We start from the raw sequence: 7,061 nt of genomic DNA, 5'->3' as shown, positions 1-7,061 counted from the left end.
ACGAAAATTTGGAAAAAGTTGACAGGATTTTGGGCAGATTTTTAGTCAACTTTGGAAGGGGTATATTAGGGGTTTTAATATGTTTCATCCAGTCTAGTTTCCAACGCAACAAACCGTTTGTCAATACGACATCAGAGTAGAGCTTTAAGGACGTTACAAGTTAGGCTGACGGAGCAGAAACACACTTCTACAGTACCCGGATTGCTACAGTACCTGACCCGAACCACACCAACAAATACCCTTCTAACCCATTAATTTTCATCATGTTTTACCATTTTATCATCCCTCACACTTCTTGAGAGTTCTATAATTTTCCATAATTTTCTATCCTTTCCATAATCCTTCCTAACCTTCCATAATCTTCCAAAACCTTTCCATATCATCAAGAGACATCAAAACCTCAAGGAAAATCTATGGAAGATAATTGTTCTTGTTTTCTCTTCAAGGTGGTGATGAACTTGATCTTGGAAAAGGGTGAATAGAGTGAAGTTCTTCTACTGTAAGGTATGTTTTTCCTATTATTATTACATGATTGAGATGATGTAAAGGTTTAGCAATTCTTAGAAAGGAAAGAATCATAGGAGAAAAATCGTAAAGAGTTGAATTAAAGTTGATGGCCATGAGGTGAGTTTGAAAGAGAATTTTGGATTAATTTGAGATTAAATTGAATATAATTCTTTGATTTTGGTATTATGGATGTTGTTATGGTTGGTTGAGAAATTGAAAAAACATCGTGTGGGATATTTTATGGAAAATATTGGTATGGATAATGATGTTGTTGATGTTGGTATTGTTGTTGTGTTGTTGGTTGCTGGATTATAATTTCGGGCTAGGCATATAAACAGGGGAGATGCTGCCCAATTTTCGACAGGATATAAAGTAGTTTAACTTGAAAGCTTAGTACACGTATGCGATGTGGCGTGATTTTACGCCACAATCGATGCTTTTCGGCTATAAGTTTTACTTGTTTTTAAGCAAGTCTATGTGATTTTATGTGGTGTTTATTATGTTTCAGGTAATATGAGGTCCCCAGAGCCTAAGTGTGGAAAACAAGCGAAAAAAGAGAAAAAAAGTTAATCACTGGAAACAACTAGAGATTCTGGAAATTTTGGTGGAAAATTACTCTGCTCATTCGCGCAGGTAAGTCACGCGTTTGCGCCCACGCGCGTCAGTGACTCTGCGTGTTCGCGCTAGTATGTCACGCGTTCGTGCTGAAGTAAGAGATGTGATGCTGACGTCAGCCACGCGTTCGCGCAGACATGTGGCGCGTTCCCGTTGAAGGTTTTTCGGCCCAGTCCGAGCAAAACTTGGACTTTGATGATTTTTGCTATTCCAGTTCTTTTAAAAAGCCAACTGAGAGCACTGTAAAATTATCTTTGGCATAAAACACAAGTTTGGAGGCTAGGGTTCCTATGTAAATATTCTTTCTTTTATTTAATCCTTGTTTATAGGAATTTCTTGGTGACAATTAAGACTGATACTCTTGTTATGCTTATTTATTCATCGACATTATTCTTAATCAAGTAAGTTCATGTTATTTTAATTATTCTTGTTCTTGAACTTTTGTCAAGGGAGTAGCTAACCCTAGGACTCGCCCATTTACTTTTTTTGAAACTCGGAAGAGGAAAAACGGGGTTGGGATAGAATAATTAACATGAATTTGGGGCGTTAACCCTCATCTAATGGAAATTGACCTAGGAATAGGCGATACCACTTGTAGTCATATTTGGGTGTTCTTAATGCTCCTAATTGCTTGAGGGATCTTCAATTGGGTAGTCTAGTTAATCTTCGAGAGAAGTTAATTTAGAGTCATTATCCGAGGCTAAATAACATAAACGTGCTATTATTTATAATTCGTGAAATATATTGGATCGTTACTTGAGAAACAGTTTCCTTTATTCCATTCTTGTGGCCATTGATCAATTTACTTGCTTTCTAGATTAGAATTTATATTTCCGTATTTTATTAAAACCTTATCAAAAACCACCATTGATGCGTTCGGTCTAGCTATTGTTAGTGATAACTCCTAATGTACTTAAATTGCCTACATATTATTCTCTGTGGGATTCGACCCCAACCTTGTTAGGTAACTATATTTGACAACGTCCGCGTTATACTATTACTAGGTGTAATTTGAGCGTATCAAATTTTGGCGCTGTTGCCGGGGAACAATTGGCGTATTTTGACTAATTTAGGAAATAAGCTAACTTTATTTGAACCGAACTTGTGAATATTTGTATAGTTGTTCTCTGTGTTTTATTTTATTTTGAAAAAAAATGGCATCTTTCCATGAAAACTTGTTTAGTAGTGATTTTTATTGTGAGCATGGCCAAATTGATGAGTTCAAACTCATGATGGAGTGCCTGCTAGGTGAGGGTAACGAAAATAAAAAAGCCTTGGAAGAATACTTGGAAACTAGTCTCCAACTTGGTTTGATGACAGACGAAGAAAATCCTCCAAGGGCAAATCATTATGAACTTCCCAATGCTCAAGATGAAAGGATAAATCATGAAGATGAGTTTATTGGGAATGCCAAAGAAAAAAAAATGGAGTCAACCATTGTTCTGGAAAATTTGGTTGGTGTTGATTCCAATCCGGGGGAATAAGGGGATGTCATAATTCAAGAAGTTCAAGAGCCTTATATTTTGCAATTTGAAAATTCAAGAAGGTAGAACGACATTCCTCACTTAAAAGCCAAGAAGTGTAAGATGAAAAATATTTTACTTGGCATGCTCATATATTTACCACCCCCCGCTGCTCGTGGTCACAAACTTGAATCCAAGTTGGGTGCCCAATTCATAAGCTCCAAATGGCGAGAAAAGTGGTAAAGTTGGTAACCGTCGTGCCGCGACGTTAAATCAAACGCTTGGTGGGAGGCAACCCATCATTTATAAATTTTTAGAATAGTTTATTTTATTATTTTTGACTAAAAACAAAGAGAGAGAGAGAGAAAAAAAGCGATTTGGAAAAAGGGGGTTTCATATACCTCTGCGCGAAAGCGTACCATTTGGCGCGAATGCGCTGAACAAAAAAAAAAGACATTGATCAGCGCGAACGCACCATATGACCACGCGAACGCGCCAACGCGAATTTCCCAGGTAAGCATACGGTTACAAAACAGAAGCAAAGGGGTATAACCCCCATTTCCCTCCCTTTTCTCTCACTTTTCTCTCAAACCCAACTTCAAATCTTAAAAAATTCTTCAACTTGCAACCACAAGGTATGTGATTCTCTCATTCTCTTGTTCATAGGGTTGATTTTATCATCTTTTCATGTTTAGAAATTGTGAAAGAAAATTTTACTTTCACTTGTTCAAGCATTAAAATTTGATGAAATTGTTGAATTTCTTGTCATGTAAATTGTTGATTAGTTGTTGAGTGATGTGAGTTGAGAGTTGGGTGTTGATTTGTTGCAAAATTTGGGGCAAAATACGTGGTTAATATCATGAAATCGAAGCCCCAAAATCATGCCCATAACCTATTTGTGAAAATGCCTGCTGAAACTGTCACGACTCAGCGCGATCGCGCTGGTCCTTCACGCGAACGCGCAGAAATAAAAATGCGAAGTGGCTCGAACGCGCATTTCTGTGGCGCGAAAGCGCTGAAGGAAAACAGATAGTGCAGAAAAAGAATGCTCGCACAGAGCTACTTGAAACTTTTGTGACCCATTTCTTTGGCCTAATTTCCTCATTATACATCGTTTTAGGTATTCATATGTATGTTAGACATGTGTGTTCGTTTTTTAGGTACTTAAGCTTGAAAAATGGCTACAATATCCAATGTTGTCCAAGTGCCCTTGATTGAATACTACGATACCACCACCTTTCAGTCAGCAAAATGTTCGAAGCTCTATGATAGACTGCTGGGAAAGAGCTTCATCGAAGAAAAGGGCATCGTAACAGAAAATTTGGGAGAAAATATTCATGAGTTCTATGAAAGGCTGGTAACAAGCGGATGGATACGCTTTGCGGATGAACCAATCAAGGAAAATTATACCTTTGTGCGGGAATTCTATGCAAATGCTGCAGAGGCAGACATTACAGATCGGGCGATTATCAAAGTCAAAGGCGTAGATGTCCTGTGCAATGCTTCTCGAATCAATGCCTACTACAATCTGCAAGATGGTGATAACAGTGAGATGGCGCAGAGGTACGAACAAATGAAGCAACAATGGTTTGTGAACCACCTTCACGGTGGGGAGTAACCAAAGTGGTTGACCACAATGCAAAGGAAGATTGACTCCACATAATTCACTGTTGAGGCCAAAACTTGGCTAGATATTGTGACATCCAGGGTGCTTCCTTCTAAACATGATTCAGAGGTGCCCCTTGAGAGGGCTAAATTAATTTTTGTTGTGATGGACGGGTTGCCGGTGGACGTGGGGAAGCTTATTATGCAAGAAATACGGGAGGTGGTGATTGAAAGGACTAAGAGTCTATTCTTCCCGTCGTTGATCACTTATTTGTGCTCCACTGATGGGGTGCCCACAAGGCTAGGTGACAAATAAAAGGGGCCCGGTGGACCGATTCATCCATTGAAGAAGAGAGGGTCCGGTAATGTGCAGAAGAAAAGGGAGATTGATGTAGCAGCCCCGTCATTTAGGCAGTTCACCTCTACTGCATTGGATTCGACTGATGGTGTGCCTGCTCCTACTCCAGCTATACCACTCTTGCCACCACTGCAAGAGGCCGCCAGGCTTTTTTTCAGTATATCTCCACCCAGGTCCATGGGGTGGACACTCGAATTCAGCAACTAGTGGCTAGTCTCCATTCAGGCCCATCTGGATCTGGTGGTCCAACATTAGCAGGTGTAGTGGAGGAATTGAAGCATATAAAGGAAAAGCAGGGTAAGATGGAGAGGAGGCAGAAAAAGGCAAGAGAGCACGCCAAAAATCAAAGCAAGTTTTTGAACAAGATGATGAGTATTCTGAGGAGTGTATGCGGAGCACAGAATGAGAAGGAGGAAAATGAGGAAGATTTTGTCTTGCTAGAGCCCAACAGCTCCAGCTCCGAGGGTGAGCAGAGATGACTATAGCACTCAGTTCTAGCAGGTATGCCTACGATTTTTAGTATGCTTATGTGATGCAGTGAGGACACTGTAAATTTTTTAGTTGGGGGTGGCTATCTGGTATTGTTGTATTGTAAATATGTGTTTAGGACCCCCCTCGGCTTTTCTTTGCTAGAGTTCTTTTCCTGAGGGTTTTTATTTTTTTTGTTGAAACTGGCATATTTAGGATGTTGCTTAGGTTGAATAGAGTAGTTGTGACTTATTTGGTGTTACTCTGTGACTGATGGCATGTTGTTATGGTTGTTGGAAATTTTGGACCCCTCGAAATTTTGAAAAATGCATACTTAGAACAGTTATTGGTTGACATGATTGATTCTTTATATGACATTATGATTATTGGGGTATTGTGTGTGATAAATGACTATTTAGGAGGTCACAAGTGTAAAAATAATTGTCCTTATGCCAATGTGTGTGTGAGCTGTTGGTTTGGTTCTGTTTATACATGTATAATCTAGAACTTGCCCGGCTGGTCTTGTTTGAAATCCGAAAGTTAGTTTTGTTGTGAGATGATCTTAGGCTTTCTTTGTGTAAATAGTCACTTTGCCTAAATAAGCCTTACCAAAAGTTTCAAATATCCATAGTTTCCCTTTTTGAGCCTTTTGATTGGCTAGCCAATTATGAAACCTTACTCTTTGTGCAATTAATTCGTCTTCACACCCGTTCCCTCCTTGATGCTACTAGATAGATGAGGCAAAATACCTAAGTTGGGGGTGAATTAAATGTGGAGTAGATGTTTAAAATATAAGTTGGGGAGTGGTGGAGTTTGCTAGTGGAGATTCGATGTGGTAGTTGCATATTAAAAAAAAAATCAGAAAGTTGTAACACAAAAAGATTTGTAAGTTGGTTAGGAGTAAAACCACATCGAGATCGAAAACTTGAAAGAAAATAAAGGGGTTGGAAAGAAAAGAGGTGAATTAAGGTGAAGAGATGTTGTAGTGTTCAAGGAGGGTAAGTCACTAATATCCAAAAAGTATCCTAACCGTCTCTAAGCCTACATTACAAGCCAAAACAAGTCCTAATGTGATCACAACCGAGCGAGCCTAGGATGAAAACATAGAAAATAAGGGCATGCCTATGGTATTTGCATGTGTAGATATGAAGTTCTTTGTGAGTGTGAGTGTTTTTCTCTTCTTTTTGGTCTTCGTCCAATTCTTGTTGTATATATGTGTGTTGGGACATTCTTTGGTCTATGTGAGGGCATAAGGACGAGAATTGAGCAAAATAAAGTGACAACCTAAAGTAGCATTTGTGTGCATCATAATATGTTCGATAATGTAATGTCATGAATTGAAGCTTCATTGTTAGTCATAGCGTTCCTGAGTTGTGTATATTGCGTTAAAATAGAAAATTGGGGTGGTCCTTGGAAGAACAACATGCATGCCGGTAGTTCAGAGTCAAAACCAATGTAGACATTATCTAGGTGTTAGATTGAGTCGTTTTTTGTATGGCTTGCTTGAGGACAAGCAAATACTTTAAGTTGGGGGTGTTGATGTGGCGCGATTTTACGTAACAATCGATGCTTTTCGGCTATAAGTTTTACTTGTTTTTAAGCAAGTCTATGTGATTTTACGTGGTTTTTATTATGTTTCAGGTAATACGAGGTCCCTAGAGCCTAAGTATGGAAAACAAGTGATGTTGCGTGATTTTACGCCACAATCGATGCTTTTTGGCTATAAGTTTTACTTGTTTTTAAGCAAGTCTATGTGATTTTACGTGTTTTTTAGTGTTTTTCAAGTGAAGGAACAGATTTGACATGACAACAGTTGAAGTGCATAACCATGTTGTAAATGCAGTTTACGGTCCGTATTCTACAATACGGGTCGTATTCCATGGTTGTGTTAAAGGATAACAGAACCAGAAAGGCATGTTCGGAAGATGGTGATTTACGAGCTCAGTTTACGGTCCGTATTCCATCACGTATTTAACCAGTTGAGCATCTGGCAGAAATTCGAAGTGTTGGATGTTGAAATACGACCAGGCAGTTTACGGACCGTA

Source organism: Lycium barbarum, chromosome 3 (assembly GCF_019175385.1).
Source record: "Lycium barbarum isolate Lr01 chromosome 3, ASM1917538v2, whole genome shotgun sequence".
Lineage (NCBI taxonomy): Eukaryota > Viridiplantae > Streptophyta > Magnoliopsida > Solanales > Solanaceae > Lycium > Lycium barbarum.
This window is presented reverse-complemented; position numbering follows the sequence as displayed.